Genomic DNA, 19,607 nt, shown 5'->3' on the forward strand with positions numbered 1-19,607 from the left:
TTCCGCATTTTGCGGACCGCACATTGCCGGCACTAACAGAATATGCCTATTCTTGTCCGCTATTGCAGACAAGAATAGGACATGTTCTATTTTTTTGCGGATACGCAATTCCGGATCGGGGCCGCACGTCATGCGGCCCCATAGAAATGTATGGGTCCGCAATTCCGTTCCGCAAAAAAAGACAGCTACAAGAAGCTGGATTAACCATAAGGGAAACATAGCAGTTCTTTTTATTTAAAAGCTGAGAAAGGGGTGGAACATATGTGATGTCATGATATGGGCAGATTATCTGATAAGGGGGGCGGCAATTTTTATCTTGCTTAGGGCGGCAAAAATCCTTGCACCGGCCCTGGGAGTAAGCACCTTCAAAACCAAGAAAGAGCTCAGGCCCCTCCTGCTCCCTCTTCTGCTGCTGCCTCGGCCTCTTCCTCCGCCTCTGGAGGAACGTTGGCACCTGCCGCCCAGCAAACAGAGGATGTGCCACCAACAACACCACCTCCGTCACCAAGCATCTCCACCATGTCACACGGAAGAGTTCAGCTCTCCATCTCACAAACCTTTGAGAGAAAGCGTAAATTCCCACCTAGCCACCCTCGATCCCTGGCCCTGAATGCCAGCATTTCTAAACTACAGGCCTTTGAAATGCTGTCATTCAGGCTGGTGGAGATGGACAGCTTCAAACAGCTCATGTCGCTTGCTGTCCCACAGTACGTCGTTCCCAGCCGCCACTACTTCTCCAGGAGAGCCGTGCCCTCCCTGCACAACCAAGTATCGGATAAAATCAAGTGTGCACTGCGCAACGCCATCTGTGGCAAGGTCCACCTAACCACAGATACGTGGACCAGTAAGCACAGCCAGGAACGCTATATCTCCCTAACTGCACACTGGGTAAATGTAGTGGCGGCTGGGCCCCAGGCGGAGAGCTGTTTGGTGCACGTCCTTCCGCAGCCAAGGATCACAGGGCATCATTCTTTGCCTCCTGTTGCCTCCTCTTCCTACTCGGCTTCCTCCTCCTCTTCTACCACCTCCTCATCCGGTCAGCGACAGACCTTCACCACCAACTTCAGCACAGCCAGGGGTAAACTTCAGCAGGCCGTTCTAAAAACTGATGTGTTTGGGGGACAGGCCCTACACCGCACAGGAGTTGTGGCGGGGTATAGAACAACAGACCGACGAGTGGTTGCTGCCAGTGAGCCTCAGGCCCGGCCTGGTGGTGTGCGATAATGGGCGAAATCTCGTTGCAGCTCTGGGACTAGCCGGTTTGACGCACATCCCTTGTCTGGCGCATGTGCTTAATTTGGTGGTGCAGAAAAGTGCGGGCCGTCTGTGCGCGCTTCTGGCGTTCTCATTCTGCCGCCGCTCAGCTGTCTGCTCTACAGCGTAACTTCGGCCTTCCCGCTCACCGCCTCATATGCGATGTGCCCACCAGGTGGAACTCCACCTTGCACATGCTGGAGAGACTGTGCGAGCAGCAGCAAGCCATAGTGGAGTTTCAGCTACAGCACGCACGGGTGAGTCGCACTGCGGAACAGCACCACTTCAACCCCAATGACTGGGCCTCCATGCGAGACCTGTGTGCCCCGTTGCGCTGTTTCGAGTACTCCACCAACATGGCCAGTGGCGATAACGCCGTTCTCAGCGTTACTATCCCACTTCTATGCCTCCTTGAGAAAACACTTAGGGCGATGATGGAAGAGGATGTGGCCCAGGAAAAGGAGGAGGCAGAGGGGTCATCTCTAACACTTTCAGGCCAGTCTTTTAGAAGTGGCTCAGAGGGAGCTTTTTTTGCAACAGCAGAGGCCAGGTACAAATTTGGCCAGCCAGGGCCCACTACTGGAGGACGAGGAGGATGAGGAGGAGGAGGAGGATGGGGATGAAGCATGTTCACAGCGGGGTGGCACCCAACGCAGCTTGGGCCCATCACTGGTGCGTGGCTGGGGGGATACGGAGGACGCAGACGATACGCCTCCCACAGAGGACAGCTTGTCCTTTCCTCTGGGCAGCCTGGCACACATGAGCGACTACATGCTGCAGTGCCTGCACAACGACAGCAGAGTTGCCCACATTTTAACATGAGCTGACTACTGGGTGGCCACCCTGCTGGATCCCCATTACAAAGACAATGTGCCGTCCTTAATTCCCTCACTGGAGCGTGATCGGAAGATGCGCGACTACAGGCGCACGCTGGTAGACGCGCTCCTGAGAGCATTCCCGACTGACGCCGGGGGACAAGTGGAAGCACAAGGCGAAGGCACGGGAGGAGGAAGAGGTCAGCGCCAGCACCTCAGAAGGCAGGGTTAACATGGCCGACATGTGGAAAAGCTTTGTCACCTCGCCGCAACAACCGGCCCCAACTGCTGATATGGAGCGTGTTAGCAGGAGGCAGCATTTGAACAACATGGTGGAACAGTACCTGTGCACACGCCTACACGTACTGACTGATGATTCTGCCCCATTCAACCTCTGGGTCTCCGAATTGTCCACATGGCCAGAGCTTGCCCTGTATGCCTTGGAGGTGCTGGCCTGCCCTGCAGCCAGTGTACTCTCTGAACGTGTATTTAGCACGGCAGGAGGCGTCATTACAGACAGACGCAGCCGCCTGTCCACAGCCAACGACAAGCTCACGTTCATTAAAATGAACCAGGCTTGGATCCCACAAGACTTGTCTGTACCTTGTGCAGAATAGACATTTATACCACCATCAAACATACATTCTTGTACTCAAGTCAAGTGCAATGATTCTTTGTTTTATTTTTTTTTATTTGTCCCAATATTTTGGGGGCTACCTACCCCAATAAAAAAAAATTGTTGGCTACCTCCTCCTCCTTTATTGCTGCCTCCACCTACAACACCACATTCACCTCCTCCTCAACCTCCGACTCCAGATCTAACCTCCTTCTCTGAGTTGCAGGTTAATCATTTGTAATTTTTAGTTATTTTATTTTAAGTTATTTCCCTATCCACATTTGTTTGCAGAGCAGTTGCCATGCTCTTAAGCACATTTTATTGCCATTTACATCCATCAAGGAATATTTTAGAGCCATTTTTGGCGTATACAAACCCCTGCTGTGCCTGGGTGACAGCGGCCTAAATCTCTCAAAATCCTTTGTTCTATTGCTGGGTGACATGAACCCTCTTTTGCCGTTAATGAACCCCTGCTGTGCCTGGGTGTCAGGGGCCTAAATCTTTTAAAATCGTCTGTTCTATTGCTGGGTGACATGAACCCCCTTTTGTCGTGAATGAACCCCTGCTGTGTCTGGGTGACAGGGGCCTAAATCTCTTAAAATCATCTGTTCTATTGCTGGGTGAAATGAACCCCCTTTTGCCGTGAATGAACCCCTGCTGTGCCTGGGTGACAGGGGCCTAAATCTCTCAAAATCGTCTGTTCTATTGCTGGGTGACATGAACCCCCTTTTGCCGTGAATGAACCCCTGCTGTGCCTGGGTGACAGGGGCCTAAATCTCTCAAAATCGTCTGTTCTATTGCTGGGTGACATGAACCCCCTTTTGCCGTGAATGAACCCCTGCTGTGCCTGGGTGACAGGGGGCTAAATCTCTCAAAATCGTCTGTTCTATTGCTGGGTGACATGAACCCCCTTTTGCCGTGAATGAACCCCTGCTGTGCCTGGGTGACAGGGGCCTAAATCTCTCAAAATCGTCTGTTCTACTGCTGGGTGACATGAACCCCCTTTTGCCGTGAATGAACCCCTGTCTGTGCCTGGGTGACAGGGGCCTAAATCTCTCAAAATCCTCTGTTCTATTGCTGGGTGACATGAACCCCCTTTTGCCGTGAATGAACCCCTGCTGTGCCTGGTTGACATGGGCCTAAATCTCTCAAAATCCTCTGTTCTATTGCTGGGTGACATGAACCCCCTTTTGCCGTGAATGAACCCCTGCTGTGCCTGGGTGACATGGGCCTCGTTCTCTCAAAATCCTCTGTTCTATTGCTGGGTGACATGAACCCCCTTTTGCCGTGAATGAACCCCTGCTCTGCATTGCTGCATTGCTGTTTTGTGAAAACATCTGTTACTGATCGGAAGATGCGCGACTACAAGCACACGCTGATGATGGCATTCCCACCTGACAGCGGGGGCACAGTGGAAGCACAGGGCGAAGGCAGAGGAGGAGGAAGAGGTCGCCAACACAGCTGGGACATCGCCAGCACCTGAGAAGGCAGGGTTAGCATGGCCAAAATGTGGAAAAGCTTTGTCAGCCTTGGAGGTGCTGACCTGCCCTGCAGCCAATGTATAGTATGAACATGTGTTTAGCACGGCAGAGAGCATTATCACAGGCCGCAGCCAATGTGGACAAGCTTACATTTATTAAAATGAACCAGGCATGGATCCCACAGGACTTGTCCGTACCTTGTGCAGAATAGACATTTATACCAGCCTCAACCATCCATTCTTGTACTCAAGTGCACTTATTCTTTGTTTTATTTTGTTATATGTCCCAATATTTTGGGGGATGCCCCAATTTAAAAATAAAAAACACAAATCAGTGTTGGCTACCTATTCCTCCTTCACCGCCGCTTTCACCTACACCGCCACGTCAACCTACACCGCCACATCCACCCATCCACCACCTCCTCAACCTCCTACTCCTAGATCCAGATTTATTTATTATTTTTTTCTGTATAAGTCATTTCCCTATCCACATTTGTTTGCAGAACAATTGCCATGCTCTTAGGTACATTTTGATGCCTTTTGCAGCCTTATAGCCCTTTCCAGGACTATTTTAGAGCCATTTTAGTGGCCAAATGTTCGGGTCCCCATTGATTGGGTTCGGGGTCAAGTTCGGGTCCCCAACCCGAACTTTATTTTCAAGTTCAGCCGAACTTGCCGAACCCGAACATCCAGGTGTCCGCTCAACTCTATGGGCAGCATAACGAATCCATCCTGGTTTCCATTATGCAGGACTGGACTCCTGCATAATGGATCCGTTATGCTGTCCATAGGCCCGGTGCAGTCACTGTATTCTATTATACCGGGCCCCGCTCACTGTAGTAATCATATCTAACCTGTAGGCAATGTTAAACTATAGAAATCATGTGCAATCCAGCTTGTAGTACTTACTATACAATCTTGCGTAGCAGGCAGGAGGCCGGGCGGGGGCAGCGTAACTCACTACGTCACGCGCCTGCGCCGCCTGCTTCATTCATAAAGTGCGTCTTATAGGGCGAAAAATACGGATAAAATTGAAGAACATTTTAGGGTTAGTTTTACTCTCTTTGGCAATTAATCTCTCTGTCTCCAGTTTGGCTGCTTTTATTTGTCTTTTACATATTAAATTGTTTTCCTTATAGTTTTTCAATGCTTCCTTGCTACCCTCCAGTTTTAGCTATTTAAATGCTTTCTTTTTGTCATTAATTGCTTCCTTTACATTTCTATTTGTCCACATTTGATTTTTTTTATTCCTCACCCTTTTATTCCCCTAAGGTATGTATCTCTCACAATTAGAGTTCAGGATGTTTTAAAAATATCCCATTTTGTGGCTGCATTTTAATTTTTAAGGACATTGTCCTAGTTAGTGAGGTGAATGGCCTCGCTTAGCTGGTCAAATTTAGCTGTTTGGTATTTTTGTGCCTCCCTGAAGAAACACTCTTTTGAATGACGATTGGACGGTTATTATTTTATGGTCACTATTTCCCAGGTGTCCCCCAACCTGTACATCTGTCAGGTCTATTGGTTAGTACTAAGTTCAGTATGGCCATTCCTCTAGTCGGATCCTGAACCATTTGGGAAAGGTAATTGTCAATGGTAGTTGCCAAGAACCTATTTCCTTTATGATATCTACAGCTTTCAGTGTCTCAGTCTATATCTGGATAGTTAAAGACCCCCATAATAACGACCTCCTTATGATTTTCCACCTACCTATTTCCCTTAGAAGATTTTATGTGGACTCTGGTTTACTAGGTGGCTTATAACAGACTCCTATCAGTGAAAAAGATAAAAAATGCAGGTTGGGCGTCACTCAAATATCACCACTGAGGAAGGGGTTCTTTTACCCCGAAACGCGTTTGGTACGGACAGTGAAGGACCACCAAGAAAGAAGCACTTTGGAACTTCATGTCCTCATTTGGACTTTAAACTACTACGGAGCAAATCACCTGCACTTAAGGAGATTTGAAATCCCCGCCTGGAAGCTTAAAATCACATGACCGCCTAATGAACCACGTGGGACGCCACACAGGTCCTGGCAGGTCAAACAGAGCTATACCACTACATCTAAAGAACCTGGGATATCCTATTTGAAGGTCCTTGCAGCTTAAAGCAGAGCATTACATCAGAAGCTCCAGGTGCACAAGCGAACCTACTACCACAGAAGACACAGGAGTGGTAAAGTACCTTGTTATATATCGCTTGAGCACTATTACATGAAGACCATTGCGTATATACAATATAAGACTTTTAATGTTATAGCACATTGTAATATACAATTGTGTGGGACTCTATCCTCTTGTGCCACATAATTTGGGATACTTTACAAAGGCTATGGCGACATAGCCCCATAGGAGCATATATTTGCATGAGACTCTTTTGGGATACCATACAGAGATCACGGCGATATAGTCTCTTTTTTGGCCCAATTGACTCAGTGCTATTCATCTTTTTAAATTGTGTTTTTATAGAGTATTGATTTTACGCAACATGTTGTATATATTATGTGTGTGATATACAAAATTTTCTGTGATATAACCAACTTGGCTATATGTTTGCCTGATATTTGAGTGACGCCCAACCTACATTTTTTTATCTTTTTCACTTTATCAGCAATAGGGAGTGCTGCAGGGCAGTGCACCTTTCCAAAAGTGGGTGAGCCACCATCTTTTTTACAAGACTCCTATCAGTATTTTATTATTGTTTTTGCCTCCATGTATTTCTACCCACAGTAACTCCATATGTTCATTACCCTCACTTATCTCTTCCCGGAGTGTGGGATTTAGACAGGACTTTACATAAAGAAGAAATCCTCCCCACTCCGCTTTTGATGGTCTTTTCTAAACAGACTGTAACCCTGTAAGTTAACCACCCAGTCATAGCTATCATTCAGCCATGTCTTAGTTATTCCCACCATATCATAGTCCTCCTCAGTCATTACTTATTCCAGTTCATCAGTTTTATTAGTCAGATCCACAATGGTGAAATTGGCATATAGAGTATACACAAGACAACCAAACCCTCTAATTTTGGCTGACTATATGGTGTGTCTAGGAATGTCCTGGCTCTGATTATCTCTTGATGGCAGATGTCATGCATGCTAGGCTGAGTCAAGTATGCATGTCTATAGGGTATCCAAGGGTAGAATAGCTACTGTATATAAGGTGCAAGGTCAGCTCAAAGTGAAACTGTCATTTATTTATTTTTTCTTTGTTGAATCTGTAGGGCAAGTGATTCTGATTATTTTTGCATTGTACTTTATTTGTTAATTTTGCACTTTCATGACAACAACGGTCTCTGAAGTTGTCCCTGATCCATCTTCACAGTTCAGTATTAAACAATGCTTGCTCACTGTTGCTGTCCACACTGCCTCCCTCATACAGTATCTCACAAAAGTGAGTACACCACTCACATTTTTATAATTATATTTTATTAAATCTTTTCATGGGACAACACTGAAGATATGACACTTTGATACAATGTAATGTAGTCATTGTACAGCTTGTATAACAGTGTAAATTTGGTCTGCCCTCAAAATAACTGAACACACAGCCATTAAGGTCTAAACCACTGCCAATAAAAGTGAGTACACCCCTAAGTGAAAATGGCCAAATTGTGCCCAAAATATCAATATTTTTCGTGGCCACCTTTATTTTCCAGCACTGCCTTAACTTTCTTGGGCATGGAGTTCACTAGAGCTGCAAAGGTTACCACTTGAATCCTTTTCCACTCCTCCATGATGACATCATGGAGCTGGTGGATGTTAGAGACCGTGCACTACTGCACCTTCCACAAGAGGATGCCCCACAGATGCTCAACAGGGTTTAGGTCTGGAGACATGCCTGGCCAGTCCAAGACCTTTACCCTCAGTTTCTTTAGCAAGGCAGTGGTCATCTTGGAGGTGTATTTGGGGTCGTTATCATGTTGGAATACTGCCCTGCGGCCCAGTTTCCGATAGGAAGGGATCATGCTCTGCTTCGGTCTGTCACAGTACATGTTGGAATCCATGGTAACCCAATAAACTGTAGCTCCCCATAGACAGAAGCACTTGTACAGTCCCAAACCATGACACTCCCACCACCATGCTTGACTCTAGGCAAGACACACTTCTCTTTGTACTCCTCACCTGGCTGCCACCACACACGCTTGACACCATCTAAACCAAATAAGTTTATCTTGGACTCATCAGACCACAGGACATGGTTCCAGTAATCCATGTCCCTAGTCCGCTTGTCTTCAGCAAACTGTTTTTGGGCTTTCTTGTGCATCATCTTTGCAGAGGCTTCTTTCTGGGATGACAGCCATGCAGACAATTTTGATGCAGTGTGCGACATATGGTCTGAGCACTGACAGACTGACCCCCACCCCTTTAACATCTGCAGCAATGCTAGCAGCACTCATACATCTATTATGAAAAGACAACATCTTGATATGATGCTGAGCAGGTGCACTCAACTTCTTTGGTCGACCATGGCAAGGCCTGTTCTGAGTGGAACCTGTTTTGTTAAACCTATGTATGGTCTTGGCCACCGTGCTGCAGCTCAGTTTCAGGATGTTGGCAATCTTCTTATAGCCAGGGTCATCTTTATGTAGAGCAACAATTCTTTTTTTCAGATCCTCAGAGTTCTTTGCCATAAGGTGCTATGCTGAACTTCTAGTGACCAGTATGAGAGCGTATGAGAGCAATAACATCACATTTACACACACCTGCTCCCAATTCACACCAGAGTCACATGACACCGGGGAGGGAGTTACAATTTGACCATTTTCAGTCAGGGGTGTACTCGCTTAGACATTAATGGCTGTGTGTTCAGTTATTTTGAGGGCACACCAAATTTACACTGTTACACAAGCTGTACACTGACTACCTTACATTGTATCAAAGTGCCATATCTTTAGTGTTGTCCCATGAAAAGATATAATAAAATATTTACAAAACTGTGAGGGGTGTACTAACTTTTGTGAGATACTGTATATAGATAAAACTGGGCATAAATTTTATATATTGCCCTGTTTGACTGACATTAGTACACTGTCAACAATGATCATCGCTGATGGTGTAAGTGGGATCTGTCCCTAGAGTGCTGAATAACTAACAAGCTGCAGTGACAAAAATAGCTAGAAAGAGATAGCTAGATACGTAGATAGATAGACAGGCAGATTTTCTGTTTTTATATGCAATAAATGTAATTCATGTATGGTAAAAAAAAATTAAAATAAAGGCTTCAAAAACTGAACAGTAACTTTCTTGTTTCTGAAGAAGCGCTATTCACTAGTCAAATTCCCAGTGCATTTGAAGTACACATTTAGTGGCAGATCTGCCATTATTTGAATAGATTCTGGTTTATAGGGATTTCTCAATTCTCAAGTGGAAACAATTCATCTGCTCTTTTAGTGCAATGAAATTTATGCTCTGCCAGCCTACTGAGATTTTGTATGCAATGCTAATATTAGACACATTTATTCAGATTTGTAAGCATGGTAAGGATTGTAACATCTGATTGACATTTTGATCAAAAGATTCTTGTTGTCTTATTGTGGAGTACATGAAAAAATGATTGCCTATATTTACAATATAATAAAGTACACAAGTATGCTTATTGTTAGGAGTTGATGAGACTACTAATGTCAATTCCACTTTTACCTTCCTACTACATATACCGGTACTATGAAGGGCCAAATGATGACACTAATTTCACAATGATATAATGATGAGAAATATAACACAATATAAATCTTATTATGCTTTTATATACTGTATTTTTAGAGTGTAATTATAATTTCATTTTAAAGCCAAACCACCGGGCATTTTGACTTGTCCCTTTCTGGAAAAGACCAGAATGCCCCTTTTGAAGAAAATTAGCTAGTTTCACACTAGTGGTAAAATGATCCAGCAGGCTGTTCCCGTAGAGGAATAGCCTGCCGAAGTTCATCGCATCCGGCATGGCCCTCTCCGTGTCAAATATGAGCCAACTAAATTTGTGACACCTGTGCGCCAGAAACCAAGACCTGTCTCTGTTGGGTATGCACATATGAAGGGGAGACATTAGAAAAGTAAAAAAGTTAAAGGGATTCTGTCATGAGATTTTACCCCTATAACCTAAACATATGCTCATGTCCGGAGTAATAATAAGAATCCTAAGCTGGCCTTATTAAACTTTACTGTGGCTCTATTCGCCCAAAAAACAGGTTTTTATAAACTGTCAATCACTCACTTAACTTGCCCAAGGGGAGGTCCGTTAATACAGGGTGCCCGGCCGCACCCCTCGCCGTCCGGCGCCCAGCGGCGCCTTCCGTCTTCAGCGCCGCCTCCGCAATCCTACCAGTCCCTCTGCCAGATCCTGCTTGGCTCAGCCTGATGCGTCGCGGACTCCTGGCAGCAGTTTCATTGAGCGAAGTGCGCATGCGCATCAGGCCGGCGCATGCGCACTTCGCTCAACGAAGCTGCTGCCAGGAGTCCGCGGTGCATCAGGCTGAGCATAGTAGGCAGGCACGGGATCTGGCAGAGGGACGGGTAGGATTGTGGAGGCGGAGCTGAAGACAGAAGGCGGCGCTGGGCACCGGACGGCGAGGGGTGCAGCCGGGCATCCTGTATTAATGGACCTCCCCTTGGGCACCTCAAGTGAGTGATTGACAGGTTATAAAAACCTGTTTTTTGGGCGAATAGAGCCACAGTGAAGTTTAATAAGGCCAGCTTAGGATTCTTATTATTACTCCGGACATGAGCATATATTCAGGTTATAGGGGTAAAATCTCATGACAGAATCTCTTTAAGGCTACTTTCACACTAGCGTTGTTTTAATCCGGCGTTCAATTCCGACACCGGAACTGCCCACCGGATCCGGAAAAACGTGTGAAAACGGATTACATTTGAATCCTGATCAGGATTTTGATCACAATGAAAAAATGCATTGGAAAAAACGGATCCGCCATTTATGGACTTTAACTTTTTTTTCACATTTTTCGGGGTTAACATGCAAAAGCCGGATCCGTTTTGACTGAACACACAGTGCCAAATCCGGCGTTAATGCAAGTCAATGGGAAAAAGGCCTGATCCGGCGTTCAGTCAAAGTGTTCAGGCTTTTTGGCCGGAGGTGAAAATACTGCATGCTACGTTTTTCTGAAAAGCCTGATCAGTCAAAAAGACTGAACTGAAGACATCCTGATGCATCCTGAAGGACTGACTCTCTATTCAGAATGCATGGGGATAAAACTGATCAGTTCTTTTCCGGATTTGAGCCCCTAGGACGGAACTCAGCGCCGGAAAAGAAAAACGCTAGTGTGAAAGTACCCTAAGGGCAGCATTTGAATTCTCTAACTGTACACACTTTGATTTTCGAAAAGAACCACATATGGAACTGTAGATTAATTTCTAAAACCCATAGATGTTTTTTTTTTTTAAGTAATAAGTGCCATAAGGAATATGCGGAACACTGTGAAGGGAAGGAATTAAAAAATGAGTACATAAAATTACAGACCTGGAGACATAGCAGAAGAAAGACTATACTATAAGCCGAAGATTTTCCTTATTTTGTTTGTATCCAAGGCAGATAACAGACAAAACCAATGAATCAGATTGTGCATAAAACCAGGCTTTAAAATGTTTTTAAATCTACATTTCATTCTTTCCTCCCAGCTCTGCTTCTGGAACATGATAAATATTCAGCTTATTATGTTTGATGGAAGAGTTGACTGATGGCCAGCCTGCTGCTTTACAAATGACTTCATCTTCTGCCTTATCTGTCTGGGATGCTGGAATACAAGGCATGGTTCCATCTGCACAGTATGGTATATAGATAGCGCTTGGTTAAATGAAACATTAAACACTTTAAAACTGAGGAATTGGCCTGAGCCCTAATTTGTCCTCATGAAAAGCTAGCTGCAGATTAAAGTTATTTTATTACAAGAGTTATTGTAGATGCTTAATATGAAGCTAATCAAAGCAATCAAGAATGTCCTAAGCTCTGCCGCCACTGTACATGAGGAGGCTTTTTGCACCTGTCAACACTATTTCATAATCCTTCATTATGTAAATTCCTGTACAGGTGTGCACACTTGGCATAGTGGCACGTAACTTAAGGGCTGTTAATGCCCATAGTCCACATAATGGGCATGCAATAAATTGGCAATGCAAAGATTATGTAAATTCATCTCTCATCACCTACCACATAGTACTGTAGCTGTGTTCATCCTGTGATTTTCTCCATTTACAGCATTCAAGGCTATATTTTCTTTTCAATTTTGCCAGCATTATTTAAAGCAATTCAAGCTCAGTTTTTCCTGTGGTTACTCTATACTAGGTAAATGCATACATCTTCAAGAAAGAAGGGCCACTTAATGAAATTTTAAGGGGAAAATCATTCTCCGTACGCCTTTTTTTGGTATAGAAAAGTTGCAAAGACACCAGATTTCAGACTTTTCAATGCCACTTTTCTAATAACAATTGCCATTTTACTTCGCCATTACTAATTTTAAGAAAAGGGGGACACATCTGACTTGTAAAAGAGTCAGCCTTTATGCAGGATATTTTGGCAAGTGAAGGATGTATGTGGCTCTACACTCAAGGCTGGCAGATGGAATCAGGCAGACAGTTGTATTTTTTTAACAGTGGTTTTACTGAGCTCACTTGGAGCAACAAGCTTGATGATACAGTAATCTCACCAGAGACAGCTAGGTGCTATCAACATTTTTGCTTGGTGGTAACAAGCTTCCATGCTCCTGTGGTGTTGCACCTAGGACATTGACAACTCTGTCCTGGAATCTACCTCTGGTGGTAGCGTTGACAATGGATTTACTGCTCGGTCTAGGCATCAGATTCCCACCAAACATCACATTCATACATGCTCACACTCCCCAGGCCTGACTCCCTGTCAGCCACCTGTACATTCTGTCTCAGTGTTTCATAGTCCAGTTCCACACACTCTATATAGGTGACTATGATCAGCTGCCCCTTTTCAGCTCTCCCTTCTCCTGGGGGTGCTGATGCACTGTCTTGGTCTCCAGGGAAGTGCACCAACTGACAAATGTCACTCACCCCCACTTGCTAGCTAACTATCACACAGTGTGGCTAGTCCTCTCTCTGTACCAGTAGCTGCCATGTCTCTGTGTTTTGACTGTAACCTCTGACAAGGCGGTCCGCTTCATGAACATGCTGCACAGTGAGGGGAAGTTCATTGACCCTCATGAAAATTAACCCCATACTTAGAGGCACATGCCAACAACGTATAGCTCAGTGCTCTGGCACTAATATCAAGGTCTGGCAGTCTCTCCTGTAGACGTGCTCTCTGATTTTCTCTGGGCCCGTGCTGCACTGTGACCTGACTGCATGCAACGTCAGGTCATAGTGTGCAAACTACGTCCTGGTGCTGTACACAGTCAGCACAGTGCAGCGGGGCCCTCAGGGAAGATCAGGGAGAGGGTGGACTAGCAGCACTTTGCTCCCTCTGACTCCTGCATGCTAGTGAGCACTTCCATAATGGAAGTGCTCACCAGTATTCGCTTTATAAGATGCACTGCCATATTCCCACAACCTTGCAAGAGTCTTCAAGTTTTGTGAGATTTTTGGGCCATCTTGCGTGCACTGCTCTTTCAAGGTCTATCCACAGATTTTCAATGATGTTCGGACTGGGGGGCCATAGTTAAACCTTCGGCAGTGCATGCAAGACAGCCCAGGAATCTCACAGAACTGGAAGACTTTTAAAAGAAAGAATGGATGAAAATCCCTCAAACAAGAATTAAAAGAATCTTGATTGGCTACAAAAAGCTATAACAAGCTGTGATACTTGACAAAGGGGGTTCTACTAGGTACTAACCATGCAGGGTGTCCAAACTTTTGCTTCGGGCCCTTATTCTTTTTTGTTATTTTTGAAAATGTAAAAGATGAAAATAAAAAAACATTTTGCTTAAAGGCTATGTACACCTTCGGGGACAATTTTGGAGATTGTTTCATCTTCAACTTGCTTAACTATTCATAGTAGCAGTCATTCTGACAGGGGTGGCCAAACTTTTGCATGCCATTGTAGCTAGGCTACAGGACATGAATGACTCTTCAGAGGCAGCAGCAGTAATGGAGGAAATTATACAACAAAAGTCAGGAGTTTGGATTAGCGATGCTCAACATGCTGCCCTCCAGCTGTTGCAAAACTAGAACTCCCAGCACGCCCTAATAGCTGTAGGATGTCCAGGCATATTGGGAGTTGTAGTTTTGCAACAGCTGGAGGGCTGCAGGTTGGACAGCCCTAATTTAGATGTAAATCCAGCAGTTAAATAAGACAGTAAATCAACTTGCAAACCAGCAGTAGTCTCTCTGTGAGGCTTTCTCTCATCTCTAAATAATCTAAACCTTCAGGTCAGCATGCAGTCTGTCTTCACTGAAGAAGAATTTAAGCAGTGATTTGAGAATTAATTAAGAGGAAGGGTGAGCTACAAAGGAGCATGATAAAAGGAGAATTAAGCATCTTTCTTTCATGAGATATATTAAAAAGTTTCTTATATTTGTCTGTCCTATTCATTTATGATAAATGAAACGACAGTTACTCTGCAATGATAATTGCTCCAGTATTAATTTCTTTTTGAGGCCATAAGTGAATCATAAGATAAAGAAAATTATCAAGGGAAAACATAATGGGAAAGGTTTACTAAGCTAAGCTCCGATTGTGGCAATTTAACTCCTAGATTGCCATTTAACCACTACAGCCAATACCAACTGTGACATCTAGGTGGTTGAAAGAGGGAGAGGCAAGGGCAGGCTGGGCAGGGGGGCATACAGGGCTGGCGTTAGGTCCACTGCTGTTCCCCCCACACAGGCTCCCTGTCTCACCAGACCTCGGTGACTGCACCACATTCGAATCCTGCTGCCACAGACATTGGATGTTCTGTGTGGGCCGAGCTAACATACCTCCACCCTATCATTTGCCTGCACTTGCTCCAGGCTGCAAGGCCCAAACCAGACTAGGATAACTGGACCTTCTGCTGCGTCCGACCCCCAGGCTCTGTCCTCAGCTGCTGCACTGCAAGGGGCTCCCAGGACCCTCTTATCAAAGCACCTGATAAGTCCATCCAGTAAAAAGCATGCAGCAGTGTCTGTGGAGGAGGGTCCAGGGCTGTTGGGGGTCACACTCTCATTGTAGCAGCCCTGCACTGCCCTCTCTCTGTGAGCTCCCTGCGCCGCCTGTGTGAGCTCCCTGTGACCCCTGTGTGAGCTATCTGTGACCCCTGTGTGTGCCCTCCCTGCGACCCCTCTGTGATCTCCCTGTGCCCCCTCTGTGATCTCCCTGTGTCCCCTCTGTGAGGTCCCTGTGTCTGCGCTCCCTGTGTGTGCGCTCCCTGCGCCCCCTGTTTGTGCGCTCCCTGCGCCCCCTGTGTGTCGGCTCCCTGCGCCCCATGTGTGAGCTCCCAGCAACCCCTGTGTGAGCTCTCTGTGCCGCGATTTTATGAAAATCAGATCATGTGGAAACAGCCTTACTCTGACCAGGAGGGCTGATTACACCAAACTTGTCAGTTCCCATGAATCAGCGCTGGTGTGGAGCCCTCCTACTTATTTAGGGCTCATGCACACAAACATATTTTTTTTCCGTGTCCGTTCAGTTTTTTTTGTGGACCATATGCGGAACCATTCATTTCAATGGGTCAGCAAAAAAACGGAAAGTACTTCATGTGCATTCTGTTTCCGTATGTCTGTATTTTCATTCCGCAAAAAAAAAGAACATGTCCTATTATTGTCCGCTTTACCGACAAGGATAGTACTGTTCTATTAGGGGCCAGCTGTTCCGTTCCACAAAATACGCAATGCACACGGACGCCATCCGTATTTTTGCGGACCACAAAATACATACGGTCGAGTGCGTGAGGCCTTAGGATAAATCGCAAGCAGCATGCGTACTACTGTGTACAGGGGGAAGAGCTTATTGCAGACAGCTTCTAACGGGCACACGGCAGGGCGCAGAAGGAAAGGAATGCCATACGGTTTTTGGAAGGCAGATTTTGCTGGACTGTTTTTTTTGACACCATGTCCCATTTGAAGCCCCTAGAGTAGAAACTCCATAAAAGTGACCCCATCTATAAAACTACACCCCTCCACGTATTCAAAACTGATTTTGCAAACGTCGTTAACCCTTTAGGTGTTCCACAAGAATTTATGGAAAATAGAGATACAATTTCAAAATTTCACTTTTTTGGCAGATTTTTCATTTTAATATTTTTTTTCCAGTTACAAAGCAAGGGTTAACAGCCAAACAAAACTCAATATTTATGGCCCTGATTCTGTAGTTTACAGAAACACCCCATATGTGGTTGTAAACCGCTGTACGGGCACACGGCAGGGCGCAGAAGGAAAGGAATGCCATACGGTTTTTGGAAGGCAGGTTTTTCTGGACTGTTTTTTTTTATACCATGTCCCATTTAAAGCCCCCCTGATGCACCCCTAGAGTAGAAACTCCAAAAAAGTGACCCCATTTTAGAAACTACGGGATAGTGTGGAAGTTTTGTTGGTACTAGTTTAGGGTACATATGATTTTTGGTTGCTCTAGTCTATATCACACTTTTTGTGAGGCAAGGTAACAAGAAATAGCTGTTTTGGCACCGTTTTGTTTGTTATTTACAGGTTAGATCATGTGGTATTTTTATAGAGCAGGTTGTCACAGACGCGGCGATACCTAATATGTATACAATTTTTTTATTTATGTAAGTTTTACACAAAGATTAAATTTTTGAAACAAAAAAAATCATGTTTTAGTGTCTCCATAGTCTGAGAGCCATAGTTTTTTTTAGTTTTTAGGCGATTATCTTAGGTAGGATCTAATTTTTTGCGGGATGAGATGACGGTTTGATTGGCACTATTTTGGGGTGTATATGACTTTTTGATCGCTTGCTATTACACTTTTTGTGATGTAAGGTGACAATTTTTTTTTATTTAGCACAGTTTTTATTTTTTATGGTGTTCATCTGAGGGGCTAGGTCATGAGATATTTTTATAGAGACAGTCGATACGGACGCGGCGATACCTAATATGTATACTTTTTTTTATTTATGCAAGTTTTACACAATAACAGCTTTTTAAAACAAAAAAATGATGTTTTAGTGTCTCCATATTCTGAGCCATAGTTGTTTTTTTTTGGGCGATTGTCTCAGGTAGGGGCTCATTTTTTGCGGGATGAGGTGATGGTTAGATTGGTACTATTTTGGTGGGCGTAAGCCTTTTTGATCGCTTGCTGTTGTACTTTTTATGATGTAAGGTGACAAAAAAATTGTTTATTTAGCACAGTTTTTATTTTTTTATTTTTTACGGTGTTCATCTGAGGGGCTAGGTCATGTGATATATTTATAGAGTCGGTCGATACGCACGCGGTGATACCTAATATGTCTATTTATTTTTTTTCCCCTATTTTTTACCAAATTTTTTTTAACTTTATTTGGGGAAAATGACGTTTTTGTTAATTTTTACTTGAAACTTTTAATTTTTTGGGGGGAAAACATTATTTTTTCAACTTTTTTTTTCACTTTATTTTTTGTCCCACTTTGGGACTTCAACTTTTGGGGGTCTAATCCTTTGCATTCCAATATTTCTGTATTGGAATGCATTGGCTGTATGAGTAATACTGTGTGTATTACTCATACAGCTTCTGGCCTGTGAGATCCAGGGGGCTGGATCTCACAGGCACGTCACAGGAAGGCAGCGGCAAAGCCTCAGGAAGGCATCGCGCTGCCTTCCATGCCATCAGGTCCCCCTACAGCCCCATGGGGACCCGATGGCACCGCCGCCCGCAACATGAAAAGCCGCAAACCGCAGGTCTGAATTGACCTGCGGTTTGCAGCGATAGCCGACATGGGGGGGTCATGGGACCCCCCCGCGCATTTAGCCGAGGTGCCTGCTCAAAGATTTGAGCAGGCACCTTGTTCCGATCACCGTCCGCCGCGCGGCGGTGATCGAAAATACACAGGGCTTACAGGTACGCCCTGTGTCCTTAAGTACCAGGACATCAGGGCGTACCTGTATGCCCTGTGTCCTAAAGAGGTTAATACCATTTAAAACTGTTTACATCAGCATGGTCTGCGTGCTAAACGACCTGTAGGGGTAATTGACCACAGACATCATCGTTTTCACAGACCAGGGAGCATCTACGCTAACCAAGGGACTATGGTTGAGCGAGCGTGCTCGGCCGAACACCAGTTAGGCTCGAGCATCGCTATGCTCGACACGTCGTGGAGTTCGGCCGAACACCACGCGATGCTCGAGTCAGTGTATTTAAATTAAATTTAGCCTCTATTTCTATGCAGAAGATCGCTGTACAGTCAGGGAATCCCTCGGTGTGAGTCCGCGGCTTAGGAGTCCCTGCTCTGACTCCATATATAGCTATGTCCATATATGGAGTCATTGCTTGGGGACACCCCAGTGTATTTAAATCTAATTTAGCCTATATTTCAGAAAATTTTCTGCAGGGATTCAAACTCATGACCCTCTGTATTAGAGTCAAGGCACTTAACCACTCAGCTATAATAGCTGCATAGCCAGTTACTAAAAAAAGTAAAAATAAAAAATGAGACTTCTACTGTACTGCACTTCTACTGAGACCTATACAGTAGAAGTCTCATATTGTATTTTTTTTAAGTGACTGGCTATGCAGCTATATAGTGTAGTGGTTAAAGTTCTGGGCTATAATGCAGAAGCTGTGAGTTCAAATCCTGTCACAAACTTTTTCAGAAATAGAGGTTAAATTAGATTTATATATTTAATATATTTTTTTTGTAATTGTAAAAAATGTATGGCACAAAATAAATGTGCAATTGCTAAAAAATTATTATATATACTTTAACCACTACTCTATATAGCTGCATAGCCAGTCACAAAAAAAAAAGAAAGAAAAATGAGACTTCTACTGTATAGGTCTCTTTTTTTTTTTAAGTAACTGGCTATGCAGCTATTATAGTTGAGTGGTTAAGTGGTTAAGTGCCTTGGCCATCCCTGTTCTAAAGCATTTTTTAGCTTGTATTAGTGGGAAAAAAGGGGCTTATTAGCTGTTGTGTGGTGAAGTGCTAAAATTACAGCCCTTTTTGTCATGTAATAGTGGAAAAATAAAAATATATATTTGTTGTTCAGCGGTGCAGTTATATGTTCTAAAGCCTATTGTGGCGTGTATTAATGGAAAAAGAAAAATATATTAGCCATTCAAAGGTGCAGTTATATGTTCTAAAGCCCTATTTGTCGTGTAATAGTGGCAAAATAAAAATATAATTGTCGTTCAGCGGTGCAGTTATATGTTCTAAAGCCCTTTTTGTTGTGTATTAGTGGGGGGAAAGAAAAAGGGCTTATTAGCCATTGTGTGGTGAAGTGAGAAAATTACAGCCATTTTTGGTGTGCATTATTGACAAAAAATATATTTGTACCATTGTACTACAGCCATTTACAGGGTGTATTAATAGGATACATATGTACGTCCTATTAGCCGTTCTG

This window comes from Bufo bufo, chromosome 2 (genome assembly GCF_905171765.1).
Source record: "Bufo bufo chromosome 2, aBufBuf1.1, whole genome shotgun sequence".
NCBI lineage: Eukaryota > Metazoa > Chordata > Amphibia > Anura > Bufonidae > Bufo > Bufo bufo.